The sequence below is a fragment of the Protopterus annectens genome, chromosome 9.part0 (assembly GCF_019279795.1).
Source record: "Protopterus annectens isolate FY-2018-M chromosome 9.part0, PAN1.0, whole genome shotgun sequence".
Classification (NCBI taxonomy): domain Eukaryota; kingdom Metazoa; phylum Chordata; order Ceratodontiformes; family Protopteridae; genus Protopterus; species Protopterus annectens.
The window spans coordinates 466561745-466587607 of record NC_056743.1 but is presented as its reverse complement, the minus strand read 5'-3'; positions in this window follow the sequence as shown (position 1 = coordinate 466587607).

Below are 25863 nucleotides of genomic sequence, written 5' to 3'. Positions count from 1 at the left end.
GTGCTTTTAATCCCTTTTTATTTGTACAAATAGCATTGACTGAAATATCAATCAAATCAGTGAATAGTCATGATTCCAGCTGGGGCTAGTAGAAGATCAATCAGGTAAAAGCAAGTGAACTCTGTTTAGCACGTATAGCAGCTATGTAAGCTCAGTGCAGTGAAGATAAATAGCTGACTGTATTTGATTGTCGCATAATTACAAAGTCCTTCTGCAATGTATACTTTCCATTATAGTATCACAATCATGTCATTTTTCTACCCCTTGCCATCTCTGGAACCACACTAAGTACTATAAATGTTCACTCTTTTTTATACATTGAGGAGCTTATGTTGTTTACAACTTCTGAGATGAAAAATCTTCATTTTCAGCTATAATAATGAACACATAAAGGTATTTGCCATAAAGCTGGTAGATTCCTGTACCTTTTTACAAAAAGCTTCCTTACTCAGTGCAGTGCATTGTTAATGTTTATGTACTTTGCAGTTGTTTTCATTAATCTGTTTCTTAGTTCTTAAAGATAAATTCACTTAAGTAATATTGTAAAGGTGCTATGTGTTTGTAAATACCTCAGGGTCTACTGTACAATGCCAGTTATTGTTATATTTTTTAATTTCCTAATTAATACTGGCTGCAATTTTTGTCTCAGGACCTGAGTCTGTGGAGACTAAGGTTTAGACATAGTACAAAAGAGGCATTTTCTTATTGTATATTTTCTTATCGTGTATAATCAGTTTTCAAAATTAACTTCAACATAACTCCATAAATGACACTAGATTTAATACTGAATGGTTTCTAAGGAAAGTGAATAAAGCTAAGTCGTCAAAATTTGATGAATTTTTAATCAACTCCTTTTACATGACATCAGTGTTAATGTAAAAGTGAAATCAATGATTTGTATATTGAATACGTTCTCAGGCGTATATGTTTTATTTATTTTAGAGCATAATATGTAATACTTGTTTCATAACTCTTATAGTTCAGCCAGAGAACAGCTTTACAGCTGTAGATGGAGGGAAACGCCTTTGCCTTTCTTTTGGTCTAGAAAGTGTAGACAAGTGAGCTAATAATTTAATTTCTCTGCCGTTACCAGTGGGGATTAAATGCTCTGGCTTTTATCCCAGGAAGCTGCAACATATGTCAGTACATAGTTATTAATCATATTGTTTCAATTATAATGTTAAACTTCTTTTAAAAAATGCTGGCTTATTGTTGCTATATTTTTTTCCTCAGCCTTGGTCCTGAGTTTTACAGGAGTTGCTACTAGTTCTGAAACTTTCAGAGGACACTGCTGTTAATATTTAAAAACAAATTATATACATGAGAGACAGTTCACATTATATATGAATTCCCATATTCCCTTTTACATAAACAGCTCTTCAGTTTCTATTAAATGAATAACTTGAAAACATTGCTAAAACAGCATGAGTGCGCCCTTTATGTTCTTAAAAACTCTCACAAAATAAACAATGGAAAATTTAGACAGTTCATGAAAAACTACTGAAGTTATTTGTATGTTGGGATTAGTTTCAGACTGGCATCCTGCTGTTTTGCAAGTGTATATGTGTAAAGGGAAATTAAATGTAATATGTGCAAGGATGCATAATTTGGAGAAGATGTTAAGAGATTCAGTATATAACATAGTGCTGGTAGGTAACAAGCTGAAGAAAAGGATATGGGGAAGTATTTAGTTCTTATCTGTGTCATCCTATTCTTTAAGACATTACTGGTACAAAATTATGTATCATATTGAATTGTAGTATATGTTAGAGATGTTAATACCACCTTAACCATTATACCAGCCTCTCACCTAAAATGCATTTTTACAAGAAAGAGAATAAATGGAGGGTATGAATCATGAGAAAAGAGAAGAAAAGCAGATACTTTCCAAATGCAATGGCTTATTTGTTGTCAAAGTGGAATGAATAAAGTTGAAAGCCAAGTATAAATGGGTAATGGTGACATTGCAAGCAGCTACATGGTGGGTGAATTTGAGTTAAATATGAGAAATTTGCTTATTTTGTTTTGGATTCCATGATAGCTAGGACATTACCTCTTGGCTATTGTTCCTTCTTGTTTTCCAGACTCCATCTCTAGCCTAAACAGAGAACGGATGGATTATTATTTTATACAGGTTGTATGAGACAGGAGATCAAAGTGTTATGGACACAGCTTCACTCACACTGACATAAGCTTTTTTTGGTATAGACCATAGCAAACCCTGACATGCTGGGTTATATTCCTTAGCTGGTAGGCAGTGATAGAGCAATGGAATTATCTTACCTATGTGGTGAAATGCCTGCCAGTGCTAGCCTGCCTAACTCATGCCTGTCATAACTTGTAAGGATTCCAGTCTCACTACCTAATAAAACAAGCTGTGTTCATTCAAAACACATTATTGAGACACTTTAACCCCCCCAATAATAAAATAAGCAGTGACTCATCAGCCTTATTTCCCACATCATCATAACCATTATAATTGTCTTCTCTAGTGCCCATGTCAGTGAACCCTCCTGTTCACAATCTGGCCTTCATCTCTCTGCACCACATTGTTGACAGATTTGAGAAATGCTACATCATTTACTTGCTATAAAGTCTATATCCTATAAATAACATGTCACATTTTCTGAAATTATTTCCCCATGACTCAGAAATAGCAACCATATCAGCTCTTCTTCTCCACTATGCCATTTGCTTAAATTGCACACTTTGCACAGCCTCACTTTCCATTAGTTCATCCTTTTCATTTCCACCTTCACTTCTGCTGCACTGTAGTTTTGTGTCCCACCCTTTGGTCTTCCTCTGCATATCTGTGTTATTAAAAGATAACACAACATTATAGCAAAAATGCAACAGAGAACACCACTTGTTAAACTGGCGGTTGCACATGAATTGCTACAGGTATCATTGCTGGTCCATGGGCTAACTGGAACTCATACATTCTGTGGTCGGGTGGTGTACGGAGACATGGGAAGTTTTCTGTACAAACTAACTTGTGCCAAAGCATAGTAATTCTAGCAGATATCCTACTACGGAGGATGCCCATGCAATACATTGCAGGAGGAATCCTTTCATTGAGCAAGTAATATGCACTCCTTTAAGCAGCATAGGTCAATGGCGGGTGGCTGCTGGCAAAGCTACTTATGTGTGCTCGATGGTATTAGATAACTGAGGACCTACCAGCTATACATTTCAGTGGTGGTTATCAGATCCCATGGATAAACAAATGAAGAAGACACACAGCAATGTGGTAGCGTGATGGTCTGCAGATGAAAGTATTCAGAGAAGATACCTTTACCCGCATGTGAGTAGTTTTGTGCATCCACTGAATATAATTTTCATCCTCTATGGAGGGTTGGGCCTTGGGATAGCAACCTGAGCCTTTAAAACCCCTAACTGCTACAGAAACAATGAGTGCTAAAAAGTGCTTGCTGCCTGATGTACCACATGGTGCATAATGGGAAAGAGAGAGAGAATATAATTCTGCCCAAAACAATACCTCTCATGGGCATAATATTGCTTTTCCCAGAAAGAACTTAAGGTTGCACACATTATTACTTCATAGGCTTACAGATAAATATGAAGCAATTAGACCACAAACCATTATAATCCTAGCAAATAACCCATAATCAGATGGGTAGTCACAGTACATACAAGTGTATGGGACTTATTCTCCACAGACTGTATATGTCATAATGTTGTGTACTCATGTCTGGCGATTATGTGTCGCACTGTAGAAATGACTGTTCCTGACTTTGAAAATGAGGAAACAGCACCAGACATGTCCATTGGACAACAGCCAGGTATATTTCTGACTCCACTCCATACCCTTTAAATATCTCCCCAACTTTCTTTGAAGTACAGTGCCCCATAGTTTGTCAGCACCAGTGCTACACTGTTAATGCAGGATGATAAACTATTCCATGATGGCCAGTATCTGCATCACCTTAGCCCCTGTCAACCCATATTTGCTTGTGGTCTTTATACTCCATACAACTATCCTCTTTCAACTATTTCCTTTTGTTTAAATAGTAATATTTTGCCAACCATCTCTTTATGCTTATAGTGTTTCCTCTTTTGTTTTGAAAAATACAGCTATGTCATGGTAACATTAATAGCAATTTAAATATGAGAGTATCTGTTAGAAAAATATGTATTAGTAATATGCATTAAGCATTCAAGGTTTAAAAGGGTTAATACGTTTATTCTGTTCACACTGTATGAATCTGCACAGCTATTAGAAACTTAACAAGAAGCATTTGATTTCTGCTAATGTCAGCAAATAACAAGAAGTGTTTCATTTTTACTAGTGTCATGAGACTTAACAAATAATTATTGATTTTCTGCTTATGCCATGAGAAAGTACACAGCTGTTAGAAGCTTTGATAAGGAGCACAATGGATGCTTGAAAGTATAAACCGTAATCAGCATTATTTGTACCTAAGCTAGAAATGTACCTTGAATCTAGGCAAAATGTAACACATATATTAGAACTGCACAACTGAAGAATTGAAAGTTTGTGGTGGGCTAAAATAAATCCCAAGGCCAGGATGTTTTTTCTCAAATTATTTGTAAATCAGCAGTTATTCTCAACTAGTCAGCAATTAGTCTAGTAACATTTTCTGTAGAACAATACAGAAAGCTGTGTCTAACTACGTCAGCAATAGAAGTAACATTTCTGTGTAACATGGAAAGAACTGTATAAAAATGCCATACTAATTATTAATGTTCAGACAAATCATTCTGCCTGCATGCATTGTCTCCTTGCTGCAAGTTAATAAAGGGTGCCATACTTGAACCTTACGTGAATTGGTCTTTGAAGTTTTTTCCTTAGACAGATTGGTCCTTCGAGCCGGAACCCTCTCTTCACCCCGGATCAGACGGGCCAGGTGGTTGAAACCGTACGGGGAAGAAAGCAAATCGGTTCTTCTTATTTGAAAAGCCCTCCGACTGAATTGTCGTACAAAAGAGGCCAGCCACTTTCTGATCTGCGACTGAAGGATGGGTCTCCGCGAATCAGGTGATCAATCACATAGGCTCAGGTAAGGTGAATCTACTTTTTTCTGTTTTCTGTTTTAGATCAGGGACTAGATTTGTATTGTTTTTGTCAAGACTGTATTTTTGCTTACAAGTCAGGGACAGAAAAAATTACTGTCTTGTCATAGATCAGGAGAAACAGAATAAGTAGGCAGTCATTCTGAAGAGACTATAACAAAATCCGTGGTACCACGTTAAAAATAAGAGAAGTTACGTAACAATCAAAAGGGTAGAAGAAAATGGGTAATAATTGCACAAAAAGACCCCAAAATCCGCCGTTAACAGAAGACGCAAAATACATGCTGTCGCAGCTCGCTGACAATATTAAATATTATTCAAAATGGGTTAATAAATATGAATTCAACGAAAAATTTGAAAAATCCTCGCTTATCAAACTTGTCAAACAGCACAAAACTGATTCCAAAGGTCGGGTAAAAAAGCAACGCAAATTAGGAATTCCTCAGGCACACAGGTGGATTGAGGAAGTAAACCGTAGGGAACAAAAGAACAAAAATTCAAAAACAATGTTTTTAGACAAGGAGGACAATAACTTAGTAATAGCATCAGCACCTCCGCCTCCCTTACCAGAATATGAAGCAAGTGAACAAGTTAGTCCATCCCCATGATATCCTGTGGTCACTGAAGAAAGAGGCATTATGAAAATAAAACCGTATATTAGAGATCCCATCAGGACCAGGTCTCGAACAAGGGCAGGTAACTCAAATGAAGGTATTGAGTTATATCAAATGGTTAAGAATTCATGCTCTATGAGTGAAGAAGAAATATGCCCACTTATAGAAGTACCCAACCCTTAGGCAGGACAAGACAATCAGAACCCACCTATTTTAGTGTATAGACCTTGGACTCCGGAAGATATCCGGAAAGCCACTGAGGGAATTCCCCATCCAAAAGTTAATTTTAGAAAATTCTCTGAAGATTTACAAGGAATGAGGGTGAGTTATAACTTAAATGGAGAAGAGGTAGAAAAAGTAGTTAGACAAATTGTGGGGCCAGATTGGCACATGATTAGTAGCAACTGGAATCCCCGTGATGCTGCACAAAGACCCCTCCCACATAGCAGCGCAGAATTAGACAACAGAGTAAAAGGTCTTACTGACCGCGTCTCTGAAAAATGGAAGCCTAGGGCAGACTGGACTTGCATTAATCAATGCATCCAACAAGAAGGTGAAACTATTGACCGGTATTATGCCAGACTATTAGAATGTTTTAATAACCACTATGGAATGCAGGTTCCTGAAGATCAAACGCAAGATTCCCCATATGAACAGCAGTTAAAGAATGCATTTTTAAAGGACAGTATTGCACCTATAAGCAGTTTTATTACAAAACACATGGTAGAACATTGTACAAGCAGGTTACAGTCATTACTTGAATATGCTAGGCATGCCGAAAGGCATTTTAATAGCAAAAAGAAAAAGAAAGCTCAAGTATTTTCTGTAGAAGATGGAGCAGGAGTTTATGTAGTACAGTCCGGGAAAAAGGGCAAGAAAGATGCACAGGGAAACAAACAATCTGATCAATGATCAGAGGACTTTGAAGGGCGAAAAAAAAAATGGGTGAATGTTTTAAATGCGGTAAAAAGGGACACTTGGCAAAGGATTGCAAGAAAAACAAGAAGGCAACCACGGAAGACAAGGAGGGTGAGGACTGACTATATGGTAGTCATGAGTCACTAGAAGGGGATAGCGAAGAAAGGACAAATGAGAATGTGATAGAGGGAGTAGAGGATGTGACAGAAGAGATAGAGGAAGTGCAGGAAGTTAGTGACAATGAAGAAAATGAAATATTAGACCTAGCTTTATTGAGCTTGGAGCTCTATTTAGCAGACACGAAACCAGAAGTTACACTCTTGGTAGAAGGGAGGGAAGTCAAATTCTTGTGTGACTCAGGGGCATCACGAACCCTGATACATCCCTCCAAACTGCCAGAAAACATGGAGTCACCTGATTACATACTGGTAAAAGCAGCTAATGGACAGCTGTATCGGGACCCCTCTCCCGTAATATTGCAATAACTGATCCAGTTTCAGGATTGACTCAGAAAAGCAAAATTGTTGTTTCTGCAAAATGCCCAGTAAACATCTTGGGCAGAGACCTCATGCAACTATTCGGTATAGCAGTAGTCCCAACCATGCAGGGTATGGAAGCACAGCGACAAATTGATACCTTTACAGTGCAATCGGAGGGTGAAATGTTTTATTGGTACAGCCAGGACTTGGTTACAACTGGTCCAGGGACTGTGACTGAAGAATTAATTAATGTAGCCATCAGCAAGTTCCCCTCCCTTGACATTGATAAGCAACACCTGTTGCACTGTACCCTGTATTATTGTAACACACCAGGACCTGACAAGGAATATGAGCAAGAATTGTTTAAAAATCATGCAAACAGATTGATATTACGTAACCTGTACTGGGACACAGAAGGGAACAGTGTAGTCAGCTGTTCATTGCCCCAGGAGTTCTTTACACTTTATAAATCTAATTGATTACCACATGTTAGCTTAACCAAGAACAAAAATATAGAATGGGCAGACCTAGGAGAAAAAGTCACGAGATGGGAGAAACAGACAGAATTAGAACTGTCAGAACAGGGAATACAAATACAGAAGTTGAATTGGATAACTCAGACCCACCCAACCATGCACTTGCAGACTAGCAAGGACAGCTAATTAGCGCTCCTATTAAAGGAGGAAGAGAATGCCTTACAAAATATACCAGGGACTCTCTGGTCAACAGGAAAATCAGATGTAGGACTTATTCGTACAGCGGGACCAGTAACTATCGCACCAAAGTCAGCATTCAGACCACAAAAAAGACAGTATCCCTTAAGAAAAGATGCAGAGGCAGGAATAAAGCCTATTATAGCAGCCTTACTTAAAGGGGGAATACTGGTAGAATCTCCCGATTCACCTTGTAATACACCCTTATTTCCAGTTAAAAAAGCTAATGGAGAATGGCGTATGGTCCAAGATTTACAAGCTGTAAATGATGCAGTAATACCAAGGGCACCTACGGTGCCAGACCCACACACCCTGTTGAATGATTTAAAACCTCAACAGAAGAATTTTTCTGTGGTAGACATCAGCAATGCGTTCTTTTTGATACCGATACACCCTGACAGCCGGTATTGGTTTGCATTCACATTTCAAGGAAAAAGGTATACATATACGCGACTACCACAGCGGTATTGTGAAAGTCTGATGATATTTTCACAAGAAATGGCAAGCAACTTGGTGGGATTCACCCCACCAAGAGGCGGTCAGATTTTACTTTATGTTGAGAACATCTTGCTGGCAGCCCCCACCCAGCAAGATTGTAGAGAAGATACCATAGCGCTATTACGATTCTTAGCCTCTGAAGGACATAAGATAAATAAAAATAAACTGCAGCTTTGGAAAATACAAGTCAAATACCTGGGATATGTAATATCCAAGGAAGGTAGAACATTAGATGAGGACAGAAAAGTAGCAATATTGCAAGCACCAAAACCCACTACCAAGAAGGAAATGATGTCCTTCCTGGGTACAACTAATTTCTGCCGAAGCTGGATTCCAAACTATGCTTTGGAATGTGCATCTCTGACTGACCTCATATATAAGAAGCCTATGGCAGCACAGGATTTGTTAAAATGGACTCCAGAAGCAGAATCTGCTTTCTGCAAACTGAAGCAGTTAATAGCATCCTCATTAGTTTTAGGATTACCAAACTACCATAAACATTTTTTCCAAACTGTAGATTGTAAGCAAGATTATATGACATCAGTGTTAACACAACAGCATGGGGATAAGCAACACCCCATTGCTTACTATTCATCACAGCTAGACCCAGTGGCACGGTCCTTACCCCACTGTGTACAAGCAGTAGTTGCAGCTGCAATGGCAGTACAGACTTCGGCCTCAGTAGTCTTATTCCACCCTCTCACTTTGAGAGTGCCTCATGCAGTCGCGATTATTTTACTACATGAAAAGGTGGCATATCTTTCCCCTGCTAGGCATATTTCCTGTATGACTATATTGTTGAGCCAACCTCACATGACAATTGAGCGATGCACGACTTTGAACCCTTCTACTCTTCTCCCGGCCCCTGCAGACGGCACACTGCACCGCTGCCTGCAGGTAATTGAGCAAAAGACATTACCTAGAAAAGATCTCATGGATGTCCCCTTGGATGATGCCGAGGTGACATACTACATGGATGGTTCGTGCAAAAGGGGTCCTGCAGGACAGAGACCAGTAGGATATGCAGTAGTTTCTGACACTGAGATTATAGAAGCAAAACCTTTACCACACAACTTATCTGCACAAGCATCAGAATTGATTGCCCTGACATGGGCATGTACCTTAGCAAAGGGTAAATGTGTAAACATTTTTACTGATAGCCAGTACGCTTTTTCTACTGTACATGTTTTTGCGCAACAGTGGAAAAACCGAGGAATGATAACATCTACTGGCAAACCTATAAATCATGCACAGTTTATTTTAGATCTTTTAGAATCTATTCAATTACCTCAGAAAGTAGCCATTTGTAAATACACAGCTCACACCAAGCAACAGGATAGGATTTCAAAAGGTAATGCGAGAGCTGATACAGCTGCAAAACAAGCAGCTACAGAAGTATTTCTTTTAAATGAGGAACTACAACCCTCTGAGATTTTAGACTTAAAAATGTTAAAACACTCACTACGCAAGCTGAAAAACAAAGATGGGTAAAACGAGGAGCAATTCTTGAAAAGGGGCTGTACATCTCTAAAGAAGGGAAACCGATACTACCATCTAATTTGTTTAGATATGCAGCTTTGTTGAGCCATGGGCAGTGCCATGTCTCAACAGGCGGGATGGTACAGCTGGTGAACTAGGTGTTCACAACGTACGGATTTACAAACTACTCTAAAAAATTCTGTTTGACATGTCAAATTTGCAACAAACATCATGCACAAGGGGCGTTAAAGCCCAAGCAAGGGAGTTTCCCAACACCACCATATCCGTTTCACACTATCTGTATGGATTTCATAAAATTGAACAAATGTGAAAATAAGAAGTATTGTCTTGTCATTGTAGATATGTTTTCCAGATGGGTGGAAGCCTTTCCAACCAAAAATCCAGATGAGGCCACGGTAGCAAAAGTACTTGTCAAAGAAATCATCCCTAGATTCGGCATTCCGGAAAGGATCTACAGTGACAATGGTACATACTTTCTAAACCAAACCATACAGCAGTTAAGTAAGCATTTTGGTATTTCTTTAAAAAAATCATTGTGCATACCATCTGCAATCTGCAGGGCTAGTTGAGAGGCATAATGGTATATTGAAAAATAAATTAAGAAAGTTAATAACTGAGACAGGAAAGAATTGGCTGTATTGTTTGCCCCTGGCACTGTTGAGCATGAGAACTGTTCCAACTGCAAAAGGATTGACTCTTTTTGAAAAACTATTTGGAAGGGCTTATTATACACCCCAATGGAAACTTCTCATGTCCTCAGACCAGGAAGCTGATTTTACGCTAGCTGAATATATGAAGAAAGTCATGAATTCTAAACATTTGTTGCAGTCAAATTCTGTTTCAGATAAAGAACAAATCAAAACTTCGGAAGTGGCAGTGATCCCCGGGGAGTGGGTGTGGGTGAAAAATATAAAGAAGAAGAAGAATTGGTCATCATCAAGGTGGGAAGGTCCATACCAGGTGCTTCTTTCGACACCCACTGCAGTCAAGATAGCAGAGCGAGCTTCGTGGTTCCACCTGACGCACTGCAAACTAGTTAAGAACTTTGAACTGGACAAAAATCTTACCTCTCCATCGGGGCTCTCAGCACAAAGTCTGGCTACAAAGGGGGGTCAGATCAATAGGACGGATCCGTCTCAACCCCAGTGAAGGAACCATCGGTGCTGAAGGTCCTATTAGGGCAGAGAGTAAGAACACATGTCTGAAATAAAGATGACAGGATGCAGTAAGATCCAGATGTACCTATTCAGAAGAGTCGGAGAAAACAGGAATGCAGAACAACAGTTTCCTCAGAAGTATTGCATAATCATCCTGTTGACTGTACTAGTGACAATAATCTTTTTGTTGTAGCCATTCCTTTTCCCAGCCACACAAACTGAACTGAATAAGTGTGGAGAGCTGCATGTAGAGTGGCACCCAAACTTCAACACTTACCAAGCAATCAAATATGTGTATGCTGAGACTTTCAATGTTTCGAATTGCTGGATTTGCACAGCTTTGCAAACAGCATACAGGGGGTTACTGTTAACTTCAGTCCCCCTAGGAGCCAACAAGACCTGGGAAAACTTAGTCTATGATACATCAGATGTCACATCACAAGATAAAGTAGCATTGCATTTGTCTGTTCGACAGAAGGGGACTGTGTGTTTTTACAAAAATGATACTGTTCAGGTGGGTTGGAGCAATTGCAATGTGACTGTTCCCTATAGATGCTACAATAAAACTGACAACACAGGTTCCTATTGCAACACAAGCTATGATTCATTTTTTGAACTGATGCATAGGACAACTGATGAAGTAAAACATAATGCTGACCTCTATAAACAACTGATTATAGTTGACAAAAAAATGTTTCATCTAGAGCCAGGACATAGTAAAGTTACTACCAAAGTAGAAGATTGCTACTTTTTATGTGGTAGGAAAGCATATAAGTGGTTACCTGAGAATTGGTCCGGCAGTTGTTATTTGGGGTACCTGGTTCCGGCCATACGACACACAGCAGTTTTACCTCAGGGGAAAATTCAGAATGTTCGATGAGAAATCAAGAAACCTGTCAACCCAGTGGGGCAAATCAATGCATTCTGGAAAAACCATCATGCTGTGAGCCTAGGGAAAAATGGACTGTCACATATAGACTTGGGTGATACCATCATCTCGTGGGCAGGTGTATTGCCAGCATATGGAGCAACAAAATCAATCTGGGAACAGAGAAAATTGTCTAAACTTCTCGAAATAATGAGCAATGCAACCTTTTCCACTCTAGAATTGGTGACTGATGAACTGACTGCCATGAGAACTGTAGTGCTTCAAAACCGCATGGCTCTTGACTTCACCCTAGTGATGAGAGGAGGTACTTGCGCTTTAATCCAGGAGGAGTGCTGTTCGTATATTTCTGACCACAAACACAAGATAGACAATCACATTGAGGTGATTCAGCAGGTGTCGGCTATGACCAAGCCAGGACCAAATCCATTGATGGCCTTTTTCCAGAGATTGTTTGGGGGGTGGGGCAGTATCCTAATGAACATCCTGATTGCCATCTGTGTAGGAATGATCCTACTGATGGTATGTGTGTGCTGCTGCATCCCCTGCATGAAAAGACTGATTAAAGACTTTATAGACGTGTCAGTTTCAGAAACCTTATACCAAGGTGCTGAACTTGAAGAATTGCTAAAAAATTGAAAATGCTTTCATTAGTTTAAACTGAATGACTCTCTTAACTGCAAATCCTGAGTAGGAAGAGGTTAGGGGAAGAAAAAAAACTGTTTATACTTATTTTGAAAGTAGAATAAAAGTATTAAAAGGGGGGAAATGTTAGAAAAATATGTATTAGTAATATGCATTAAGCATTCAAGGTTTAAAAGGGTTAATACATTTATTCTGTTCACACTGCATGGATCTGCACAGCTATTAGAAACTTAACAAGAAGCATTTGATTTCTGCTAATGTCAGCAAATAACAAGAAGTGTTTCATTTTTACTAGTGTCATGAGACTTAACAAAGAGTTATTGATTTTCTGCTTATGCCATGAGAAAGTACACAGCTGTCAGGAGCACAATGGATGCTTGAAAGTATAAACCGTAGTCAGCATTATTTATACCTAAGCTAGAAATATACATTGAATCTAGGCAAAATGTATCACATATATTAGAACTGCACAATTGAAGAATTGACAGTTTGTGGTGGGCTAAAATAAGCCCCAAGGCCAGGTTGTTTTTCTCAAATGTTTTGTAAATCAGCAGTTATTCTCAACTAGTCATCAATTAGTCTAGTAACATTTTCTGTAGAACAATACAGAAAACTGTGTCTAAGTACGTCAGCAATAGAAGTAACATTTATGTGTAACATGGAAAGAACTGTATAAAAATGCCATACTAATTATTAATGTTCAGACAAATCATTCTGCCTGCATGCTTTGTCTCCTTGCTGCAAGTTAATAAAGGGTGCCATACTCGAACCTTACATGAAATGGTCTTTGAAGTTTTTTCCTTTGACAGTATTGCAATAGTTTGTGATTTTTTTTAAATAGCCCTGATACAGAATGCATCCTGCTTAGATATCCCAGTGAAATACACTTCAACAATAATTATTTGGTTAAAAAAAAAAAGCTCTAAGTATGAAAGTAACATTTAGGTTTACAGCACAACAATGCACCAAATAAATGGCTTTCTCCACAGGACAACCATCAAGAAAAGCATAAAATGGAGCAGAATAAAATGATGGCCAGCAGTTATAAAAGTAAAACGTCTTTAATGGAATCCAAATGCAAGTGCTTTCACATTTACATGGACTGCTTCTTCAGATGATATTATTAGTCAAAGACCTTCATCCCTTAAATACCGTACTTAACATTCAAATGCATTACCTCCCTGATTGCTTGTTGCACATTTAAAGAAACACCATCATTGCTACTGCAAAAACAGCTAGTATTAAATACATTTACTAAAACTAGTTACATTCAAAGCTGTATAATAAAATATACAGCTATAACCACATTTCATATTTAGTATATGTATCTATACTATATGCGAATTACATATAAAAAAGCTATATAAAATAGAAATAAAAATAATTTTTTTTGTAAAAAACATATGTTAACCTGTTACCCCACCAGTATACACACATTGTTTGACTTTCTATTAAAATATGTTATCTATGCAGAGGTCTGGCTTTCAGTATGGGTTTGATGGGGACTTTTGTCATTCAAACCAGTACCACTATCAGCTCTTAATTTAATAGTCCAGCAGGTTTCATTTGTTTCTGTCTTATTTTTAACATCTCCATGTCTCCCATCCAGTGTAGTTTTTTCCATAACTGGGAAGTGAAATTTATGTGTGTCCCCTTTGCGGATGACATGTTAGCTAAGGCATTACTGGTGGTTCTGGTATATATGTTCCCTTATCCTATTACGTAGTCTATGATCAGTTTTGTCCACATAGAATGACCCATAGCTTATGCAGTGGGCTAAATAGACCACATTTGTAGTGTCATATGTGGCTGCAACATTAAATGTAAATGTCCTATTGAAATCTGCATTACAGAACTGTCTTGTTGGTTATACCTATTATAGGGACAAGTACCCATTCCAAACTCAGTATTTCACTGAGTATTCCTACCCACTGAATAACATAACCTTCTTTTCAGGGATTTCATATTTTTATATGTAAAACTGGGATTGTTGCCAACAATGCCTAATATCTTTTCATCAGCTGCTAGGATAGGCCAGAACTTCTTATATATATTAGTGGCTCTTCTAGCATTACTTGAGAAATAAACAGGTGATGTCACTATGTTATGCTTATTGTTACCCCGCATTTGAGCTTCCATTCCCTGAGTTACACCAGAGAAATAGGGATGTGCCTTCGCTATTCTTTTCTCCTTGGCCTCCTCAATAATATGCCTAACTTTGTTTGTGCTATATTCCCTACTTAAAAATCTGTGCTCCAGTTCTTCTATTTCTGTCACAAACACCTCATCCTTTTTACATAACCAGGAAATTCTCATAGCTTGTCCCCTTACTATATTATCAAATACATGTGGGGGATGCATACTACCTCGATGTAGTAGATTATTTCTGTGACAAGTTTTCCTATGCACTTTGGTGCTAATATCCCCTGTTTGAGGCTTGGACACACATGTCCAAACAGGATATCTGCTCATACGGATATTCCATGGTGAAGTTCAAAAAGGATGTAACACCATTTATATAAAAATTAAAAGCCTCCAACTCTTCTTCTGTGCCTCTTCATATTAAAAAAAAATGTCAGCTTCAAACCATCGGTAGAAGCACACTTGTTCCCTGTATGGTCCCTCCATTATGGCCCTTTGATCCCAAGTGGCCATCACCAGGTTGGCATAGCTATTTGCACAGGATGTGCCCATAGCTATGGCATCCACTTGTAAATAGATGTCCTTTTCAAACATAAATATATTGTTTTCCAAAACTGTCTCCATAAGGAGGCATAATAAATCTGTATACTTGGTATCATACTTATTATGTTTGACCAAACATTATTTATTGAATTGTAACTTTGATAAATATTTTCACTTTAGTTATTTATAAACCACAGCCACAATGTGACATGAAGCCCTCCCATTTGCACCTGTCCTTGTAAATGATTGCCTAGCAAACACAACCCTTTCACAAAACAGACCACTGCAAACTACAGTGCCATTGTTCATAATTGCAAAGAAAAAAGGTCACGGGATGGACAAAACAGTGTGCACCTCCATCTAGTTTTTATCCATGTGCTATTCCCCAAAGAAGGCACAACAACTCCTCTTGCACTTGGACCATGGAATTTATTGAATGATAAATTTGATAAATATTTTCACTTACTTATTCATAAACAGCAACTAGACTTTCAATAGTAAACATTATAACATCAAATAAGTATGTAACTTTGCTGGTCATATGCAGACCAATAGCTACAGGCATATTTTCTGTGTGTATGACATTAGGTTCTCTGTTTCGCAACTGTCCTTGCTGAGTGGGCTGATGAGCATGCCCCATTGGCAAAACAGACCACTGCAAACTGCAGTGTGTTACACAATGTCATACTTATGTGATATTGTACCTGCCTGGGGAGATAGGGCTACAGGGATAAAGAGGGTTAAGGACCATAAAATAATTTCCCACTAAGTTCAAAAGCAGTCTGACCCTCCCCTTTCCAGACCATAAAAACATACGCATTCACCACTGTAGTAAAATAAACGTATTATATTTTCTAATTCATGCTTGCCAAAATATCATATATAACAAGAAAATAGCAATGTGTTGCAGTCATTACTTAAAACTGACAACATAAAATATATTATTTTTACTGAATGTGCTTTTTTGTATGTTTTTGATGTGAATGTGTATGTGTGTGTGTGTGTGTGTGTGTGTGTGTGTGTGTGTATGTATATATATATATATATATATATATATATATATATAGAGAGAGAGAGAGAGAGAGATAAATATATATTGTATGTCTATAAATATAGTTTTATATATATATATATATATATATATATATATATATATATATATATATATATATATATATATACACATAGAGAGAGAGAGAGAAAGGGAGATATGCACATGGCAATGCTTATTGAAAGAGAAACTAAGAGTGAATAGGTCCAAACCAAAAACAGACAAGTGTACATCATCATTGTTAAGCTACACAGAGGTTTTGTGAAAAGTCTATCATGCCTGTTCATCCTGGTTGACTTCTTTGAGTCAGTCACCAGAGCTGTGGATGAGGGCAAGGCAGTTCATACAGCCTACCTCGATCTGGCCAAGGCCTTTGAGACCATTTCCCACTCGGGAATTATTGATAAACTCACCAAACTAGACATCGACCCCTATATCACTAGGTGAGTTGCAAACTGGCTCACAGATAGTACCCACAGTGTGAAGGTAGTGGACTCCAAGTCAGACTGCTGACCAGTCACGAGTGGAGTTTTACAGAGAGGGTCCTCTCCTGTTTGGCATCTACTTTTCAGAAGTCCAGGCCAACATGGAGGGACTCTGGCTGACCAAGTTTAGAGACGACTGCAAGCTGGAGCCATTATTAACTCCCCAAGTGATGTAGACATCCTACAGAAAGGCTTCACTGAGACCAATGACTGGTGTCAAAACCATGGCCTTAGGCGTCATGCCAAAAAATGTGTCACCATCCCCTTTGGGAAAAACTCAGTTCCCACTAATTACCACATCCATGGGAGCCCGCTGAACACTGAAGGCATTATAAGAGATCTGGGGACACAGGTTGACAGCAACCTCTCCTTTGACCACCACATTGCCACTGTGGTCAGAACGTCCTTCTATGTGGCACATGTCATTACCAAGGGTTTTGCATCCAGGAAGATAGAGGTCATCATCTCTCTCTACTCTCCCCTCATTAGGCCAATCATTGAATATAATGCCCCATTTGGCATGTACCTCACTAGACACATGCAACAGCTGGAAAGGCCACAAAAGTACCTCGCAAAGAGGATCCTAGGCCTTAAACACATTTCCTACATGGACAGATGTAAAAAACTCCAGCTATTCTCTGTCTCATATCATCTACTAAAAGGCAATCTCTGCTTGACTTACAAAGCCATGTTTGACCCAGCTCTGTTAGAAATGCTACATCTAAAGAAATCCCAATCTCTCCACAGCACACACTCCAGCGACCTCAGCCTCATTACCACAGTCAACAGAAAATGCTGGAGGGACAGGTTCATAACTCAGAGACTGCCCATGTTCTGGAATAGACTTCCCATACATGTCAAGCATCTCACTGGCCCTCTTCAAGAGAAATATTGATGAGTGGATGGGAAATATAAAGTTCACCCCAATGTGATAGCCATTTCTGTGCATTTAAAGTGTTTTTTTTTATTGTATCTGCTTTATTTTCTGAAAAAAAAAAAAAAAAAAAAAAAAAAAACTTGTTTTCCTGCTTTTCTAAGCTAGTATAGTCCAGTTTTCAGGTTAGTACTAAATTCAGGGCTGTGTTACAAGTTTCTGTTTTTGCCCATACCTTACTTGGATAGAAGGAATTTTCTCTATTCACCTGTGAGAGGGGGGAGCTTTGAGCAGCCTATCTGCCCCTGGAGGAGTGGTTTCAGTCTAGAAATTAGTAGTTTATTGGCCATTTGGGCTAATTTCTATCTCTTTCATTTCCCTGCTATAAAACCCTCATTTACGCGGTTTTGCGCACCGAGCAGCACCGGTTAGGTAGGGTATAACTATTCCCGGCTCCACAAAGTATTCTCTTCAATTTTTCTCTTGGAACTAGACAAACTTTCAACTTAAGCACTCAAACCATTCACTTCTCAGCCCGGCACTAGCTCAAAACTCATAGCAAGCACTAATAAACCTTACCACTAGACCCCCCTATACAGTAGAGAAGGGCAAGGCTCTCTATTTGACCATACCAGCCAATCAGTAAAACAGTTCACTGTACCTATCTAGGCATGTCCAAAGGGCAGTTCCAGGTGTACTCTCCAGTCCAACTGGTGAATCTGGGCATTTTGAGGCAATGTTACAACTGCCTCATGTACACAGACAACTCTCTTCTCCTATCACAAACACTAATACATGTGAGAGATGCAATTATACAGCCAAACTGGAGGCTAAGCTCTTTCAACCCAAGACTGGGCCAGACAGTCAAGAGGAGAAGGGAATTACTTGAATCATACCACCAGTCTCACATAGACCTATGAAACCATCACCAGCAAAAAACACAAATAAATACACAAAATCATACTCAGAGGCTCTAAATAAAAATCTGTAAAAGGAACAGAGATCTCCAAAGCAGACATCCAAGCAACTGCACCCCCCCCAACACATACCATGAAACACATACTTCACAAAACCAGTGTGCCACACAATCACAGCCCTTAAGGCAAAATAACACACCCAACACACTAGTAATAGGTGACTCTATAGTCAAGCACACTGACATCCCACTCACTAGGCTGAACAAGGAGAAGGTTACTGTTAGCTGCTTGTCAGGTGCCAGGATCCACCACATAACACAAGCACTCAGGTCACTCCAGAACAAGTACAAATATGACTCTGTCATTGTCCATGTTGGTGTGAATGACCTGAACCATACCACCCTGGACTACATGAAAACAGACACAGAGGAGCTCTCTGATCACATAACCCAGGCCGGTATGACCCTGACTCTGAGTAGCATCCTGCCCTCACCAAGAATGATACCACGGTATAAAGAAAATATTATCAATGTCAACAATTGGCTAAGCTTTTGGTGTCATTCAAAGGGGATCCAATGTCTGTCAACCTGGGATGACATGCTCGACAAGCCATGCTGCTTCGCTAGAGACGGCTTGCACCTATCATCCTTAGGCTTTTGAATACTGGCCAATAGCTCTTGCCACCCCCATAGTGCCTTTTTTAGGCTAGGCTCAAAAGGCAAACCCACTGCCATAAATAGCACAAGTAACGAAAAACTGAGGGTAATGCTACTCAGTGCCAAAAGTCTAAACCTCAAAATGCACGCACTCGAGGCACTCCTCAGTATGGAGAAAATTGATATATGTGCAGTAACAGAAACTTGGATTAAGGCTCCACAGAGCACTCCAGAACTACCAGGCTCCAACTCATACCATACATTTCAGCCACAAAACCCAGACCGAAATACAAAAGGTTGGGGGGGGGGTGTAAAAGCCCAAGAAGGGAAGACATCCCTGATCAGTATCAGCAAGAAACTACGTTCCCTCATAAAATCATCCAAGGCTAGCTTCGAAAGACAAAATGCCAAGGACTCCAAAGATAACCATAAGGCATTCTTTAGCTATATCAAAAACTAAGTGGCAATTCTCAGATTTGCTCAGAGTTAGTGCAGAATGGCACAAAATACACTGAACCGACTGATATCGCCAACATCCTGGCAGACAGGTTCAGTGCAAACTTCACCCCCCTCTCACCCTCAAAAGGGCCCATAACCATACCAGAAGACTGTAGTTTCCCTGAAATCACAGACACTCAGGTTAAAACAGCCCTCTCCAAAGCCAAATACACAGCATCAGTGGGACCGGATGGTGTCCCAGGCTGCATCCTACACAAGCTCAAAGATGAACTAACCCCTCAACTATACACACTGTTCAAACTCAGCCTCTCCTCAGGCTACATGCCCATAGAGTGGTGCACAGCAACGGTTATTCCACTCCACAAAGGTGGTGCTACAACAGACCCCAGGAACTATTGCCCTATAAGCCTGACTAGCTTGGTTTGCAAGGCTATGGAGCGCATCATCATGGATCTCATAAACAGAGACATTGAGAACCTCCCAAGTCTGGACCCTACCCAGTTCGGCTTTGTTAAGGGCAGATCATGCCTCCTAAACCTGGTGGACTTCTTTGAGACAGTTACCAAGGCTATAGACGGGGGAAAGTTGGTCCAAACAGCCTACCTAGACCTCGCAAAGGCTTTCGACACCATTCCTCAGTCAGGTATTATAGATAAGCTCACCAGCCTGAACATAAACCCCTACATCATGAGACGGGTTGCCAGCTGGCTCACGGACAGAACCTACATGATAAAAGTTGCGGGAGCTAGGTCTGACTCTAAACCGGTTACAAGTGGCATTCCCCAGAGTTCAGCCTAGGACCCCTCCTGTTCGGCATATACCTCTCAGAGGTACAGGCAAGCACAGAAGGACTATGGCTGACCAAGTTCGCAGATGACTGAAAACTAGGAGTATAATTGACTCTCCAGTGGACACAGACATCCTCCAAAAAGGTCTCACTGAGACAGATACCTGGTGTCAAAACCGTGGCCTCAAGCTAAATTCCATAAAGTGCATAGTCATCCCCTTTGGAAAAAACAAAGTAACCACAAACTACCACATAGGTGGGTAGCCCCCTAAATACGAAAGATGTAATAAGGGATCTGGGGACCCAAGTAGATAGTAACCTCTCCTTTAATAATCAAATTGCCAAAGCAATTAGAAAATCCTTCTATGTGCCCCACCTAATCATAAAGGGTTTGCATCCAGATCAAAAGAGGTCATTGTGACCCTCTATGCATCACTCATCAGACACATCATAGAGTACAATGCCCCATTTGGGATGTACCTTACAAGACACCTGCAACAGCTGAAAAGACCACAGAAGTACCACACCAAGAAGATCACTGGCCTCAAAAAGATGCCCTATGCAACTCGACTGAAGAAACTCCAGCTGTACTCAGTTGCATACCGCCTACTCAGAGGTGATCTCTGCCTGGCATACAAGGCCATGTCCAACCCAGAATTGATGGACATGCTCCACCTAAAGAAAACTATCTCCACTCGAGCCACACACTCTAGGGATCTAAACCTCACCACAACAATATATAGGACGTGCTAGAGGGATAGATTCTTGTCCCAGAGACTTCCCATGCTCTGGAACAAGATTCCAATCTACATTAGGCAGAGCTCCTCGCTAACCCTCTTCAAGAGAAACCTTTACGAGTGGATGGGAAACAGAAGGTTTACCCCAGGGATCACTTCAATGGCTCTGCTGGACAGAGGCACAGGGAAGTAATCTAAGGGGGCGGAAGCCAACACATTCCAGCTAGGCTTATAAATGCCTTCGGGCAGATAGCCTAGTACATACCTATGAACCTATAAACAAGAAAGGGATCATCGTGATTTGGGTTATTGTCTGAAATTACCACCGTAAAGTATGTGAAGGTCAGAGCACAACTCTTCCAAGACTTAAATTTGATATACTTGGAATGAAACCCCCTCAGTATATCAAAAGCTTCTCCTAACTCTTTTGACCATAGGGTCTCCAAATCCCTTGTCGTCCAAACTCTATCCAGATCCATAAGATCAAATAGCTCAATATATTCTCCACATAATATTGTGTTCATTACCACCTGAGTAGTATATGGTGTATTAGGCAAACCTGTGTGGCCTGCAACCAGATTATACCTCCTTCACTGGGAGGTTTATCTGACTAAACTGCAACACCAGTCTTCCTCATTTAAAGGCAACAGCAGGAAGCCTGAGTTGCCTAAATTGCCATCAATCAGATTTTCGATGCGTGCACCTTGTAGATCTCTTTTAGAAGAACTGCCCTCAAGTAAATAAGACAGTCTAACTCTCCCTTCATCAATTAATTCTCCTATGAATAATGTTAAATACTCATCCATCTGCTGTATTTGCCCATCCCCATTCCCTTGTACCTCCCTACTTAACACCATACCTGCTGCATTTGTAACTAATATCTCCATTGCAATGGATGGAGGCATGTCCTTCCTCAGTTTCTGTCTTTTTGGGGATGGGCCTCCTTCTTCCATTACTTCTGTTTCATGTAGCTCACTACTCTTCCACTTACATTTAACCTGCACAGACCCCATTAACTCACCATTGTTTTCCCCTAAAAATTCCTTGAAAAGTAACCAATCCACCTCTGCAATGTGACCCCACCTTTACTTCAAATCAAAGCATTGCTCCTCTAATAAACACAAAGTAACTAAGAAGAAAGGAGGATGCATATACGTTAGTAACTAATGATATTTTAAGAGATAGTGCAGGATTAAAAAACAAGGTGTATTTATAAATAGTGCATAATTTAAAATTTGCACAAATCTAGTGTAACTGACTTGAAAGAAAAAAAAACATGGTAGTGGGTAAATTGATTTATGATGCCAATGAAAACAATGGGAAATGGAGAATCTGACATTAAAAGTGTTCATATGTTAAACTATAGGAGGATAATCTGCTGAGAATTAAACTTTTACTTAGAAATACAGTAGTAGATAATATGTCTGCTTATAATATTAATGGTAAGCCAGATGTCAGATGCCTATGCAATGTAAGTAACTGCAGCTATAATTAGCTTTTAAGTGTCATGGCTATAAGTACAAGCCCATTACCTGAATTACCGCCAGTTGGAATATATTAAGTGCCACACAGCAGTTGAAAAAACTATCTGTAGCATAATGTGGATACCTTTTGACAGATTAAAGTAATCCTTTATTTATTAGATGCTTGAATTTATTTTTAAAAGATGCACTTTGTTACTGATATTGCCTCTTTTTTTACTGTCTCTTTTTAAGTATGTATATATATAGATAGATGCATACATTTAAAGATATATAGATATGTAGATATACAGATATATAGATGTTGTGTGTGTGTTTAAATACCCAGGAACCAATGAGCTACAAGTGGGGGAGAGGGAAGAAATGAAATTATGCAAGTAAAACTAGAGATATAACTTTGAGAATGGGGGGCAAACAAGCACACAGTTGAAAACCATATCAGCAGGAAGATAAAGCAGAGCAAGGAATGAAAAATGCTCAACAATGCCTCATATAAGCAAACACCAAATATAACACAACACATCTTCACTTTGAATAACCAGACCACATTACCTCATTTAATTACAAATATAGCATATACCTTATATTACCTTTGGTTACTGGCAAGTGATTGATGACAAAGTATAGAAATTCTGGCTGCCATCAAAAGATGGAGAAAGCAGCTGTTTACCTAGTTTAGGTATGCTGTCCCCTCATGAGTGCAAAGAAAAGGTATCATGAGAAAGACAAAATAGTTTGTGACACAAACTGTTTTGGATCAGCATGGGATCTTAGGTCATAAATGAGCATGCAGCATAAAATTCACCTATGGACTTTTAAGTCAGACATGTGAGCACAGCATTCACCATAATGACAGTCAGTGAAAACACCTACAATATGGATGAAGATTACATAGCTATCAGGATACAAAGTAATCCTTGTATTCAAGATTTGAATATAGAGTTTATGAAGGATAAGGTCAAAGTATTAGTGAGTTCCTTTTTTTCCAAGTAGCAACATTAGAAGCTTTTAACTCACTGTGGTCTAAAATACAAATAAATGTTCTGGTAAAGAATACATTCAGTCATAAACTTTGTTAATATTAGATATGTTTTTCTTTAAATATAAGAAAATGTCACACCTATTCTGGTTCAGAAAATGACATTTCAAAGTCTAATCTCAATGCTACATGTGATGAATTCTGTGAGACAACATGTGTATTGCAGGACCTCAAACCTTCAGTAGCATTTCTTCTGTAAGAGTTATATTGTTTATTTGTTTACTTTTTGGTGAAATATGTAATGATACATACAGATATACCTTTCTAGAAGGATAAAAAGCCTAAACAACATGTCCTACATGGACTGACTCAGTGTGATGTGACAGTACTTTGGATCCTACAGACTGGTAAGATGTGACCAGTGTCTAGCATACAAAACATCCTCTGACCCATTACTAATAGATTTACTTCATATCAGCAAGTAAAATGGCATCAAAAATACTTGGTCTAGTGACCTAAACCTTTTCTGCAACATCAACAGTACAGTTTGGAGAAAAAGTTATATCTCTCAGAGGATACTGCTGTTATAGAACAGACATAAAACAAAGTTCATCCCTGTCCATATTTAAGAACAACTGAGATCTTTGGATGAGAAACAGAAAATTGATCCTAAGACTGCCTCCTGTACTACTGATGGAAAGACAGCTCCTAAATGCTTATTCCATGCATGGGTCTCCTCAAATTATCTATGGTATGACCCCGGGTTACTCTCATTAGTGGTAATATATAATTATCACCCATGGGATGGTTAAGGCCAGTCTATAATGGGATAGATTATTTCAAGCACAAAAGGGGGAATGGTTCAGCTTAAAATGGTCCACAAAGGTAGCTAGCCTACTACTTACCTATGAACGTGCAGTCTCACTGAATATCACATGTGCAGATGAGTATATTGACAAAAGTGCTAAACATTTAAATTATTGCAGAGAATTACATTTCATAGCTGTAAATCAGAGACTTTCTGAAGTGCAGGGAGAAAATTTTGATTCTTTCCACCTCCATTTTCCCACTGTAGGATTTTTGAGAAAGTCAGTGCTTTTGGGTCTCCATTGAAAGTGGATGCTTGTGTCCAGTATGCACACTGGTTAATAAATGAAAAAAATAAATAAATAAAATATTAAACAACTAGGATTAAGAACAAAGCAAGAATATGGGAAAAGTTAAAATCAAGACTTTAGTAAGAGAGCTGCAACAGCATTGTGCAGCAGTTTCTGATTTCCAGTTCATTACTATGAAAAAGCTGCTAGTAAAACAGTTTCTAATCTCATAATAGGCAGCAATATATTTATACTTTTATTAGTTAAAAACAACAAGGGTGGAATTTATAGTTCAGGAGTACATAGTTACATAGCTGTTATTTGCGAGGGTTGCCACTAAGTGTATAGCCAAATAAGATAAGTGCAGGTTATTCATTATGATTAAGGAAAAGTGATGGAAATGTAAAACCGTATGTGAAGTACAATGTGAAAGCCATAGGCTTAGTATAACTCTATATGTATTCAGATAATGTGGATGGACAACCTGATGTTTTTGTTAAAGAGTGGAAAGGAGGAGATAGGAAACACTGAAAAAGGGGAGATGCAACAAATAGGGAAATACAGACGGAGAACATTCAGAGGTCAGTGCTGGAGGAGTTTGCAGAGGAGTGGCACTATGTTTTAATTGTGGGATAGACCCCCTCCCCTGTCCTTTGAAATATGTTTTATATAATAGGGTGGTATGGGTAGGAAATTGGTAAGAGGGCACAGGAGAAAGGACAAGAGAAGAAGGGCTAAGGATGTGCCAGCAGGAGTCCCAGTCCACAGAGCCTCAAACATTTCCACTGCCAAATTGTATTGCAGTGGCAGACCATGATGTTGAGGGGACTAGGGCCTATGGTAGTGCAGTGGCTGACACCAACTGGGACACCATACATTGAACATGCTGAAGAGAGACTTTGACTGGCTGAATCCATCTGTCTGTCCATTACCTGCTACAGCACATCTTCAACTGTGTCCTGAAGTCTACTTTCAGTGAGACATAGCTGGCTGTCACCTGCTGGAGTCCCTGTGAGGCCATTCCCGTATAGGCAGATAATTAGTGTTTCCTAATCTGGATCTGTAAAAAAAAAATATTTTCAGGATGGCAACGCCCAGTGTGGTTGCAGCTCATCATGAAAATGCGCAGTATATGTTAAATTTTATGTCTAAATTACAAGAAGTAACAGGATCAAATGAAAATACAGATG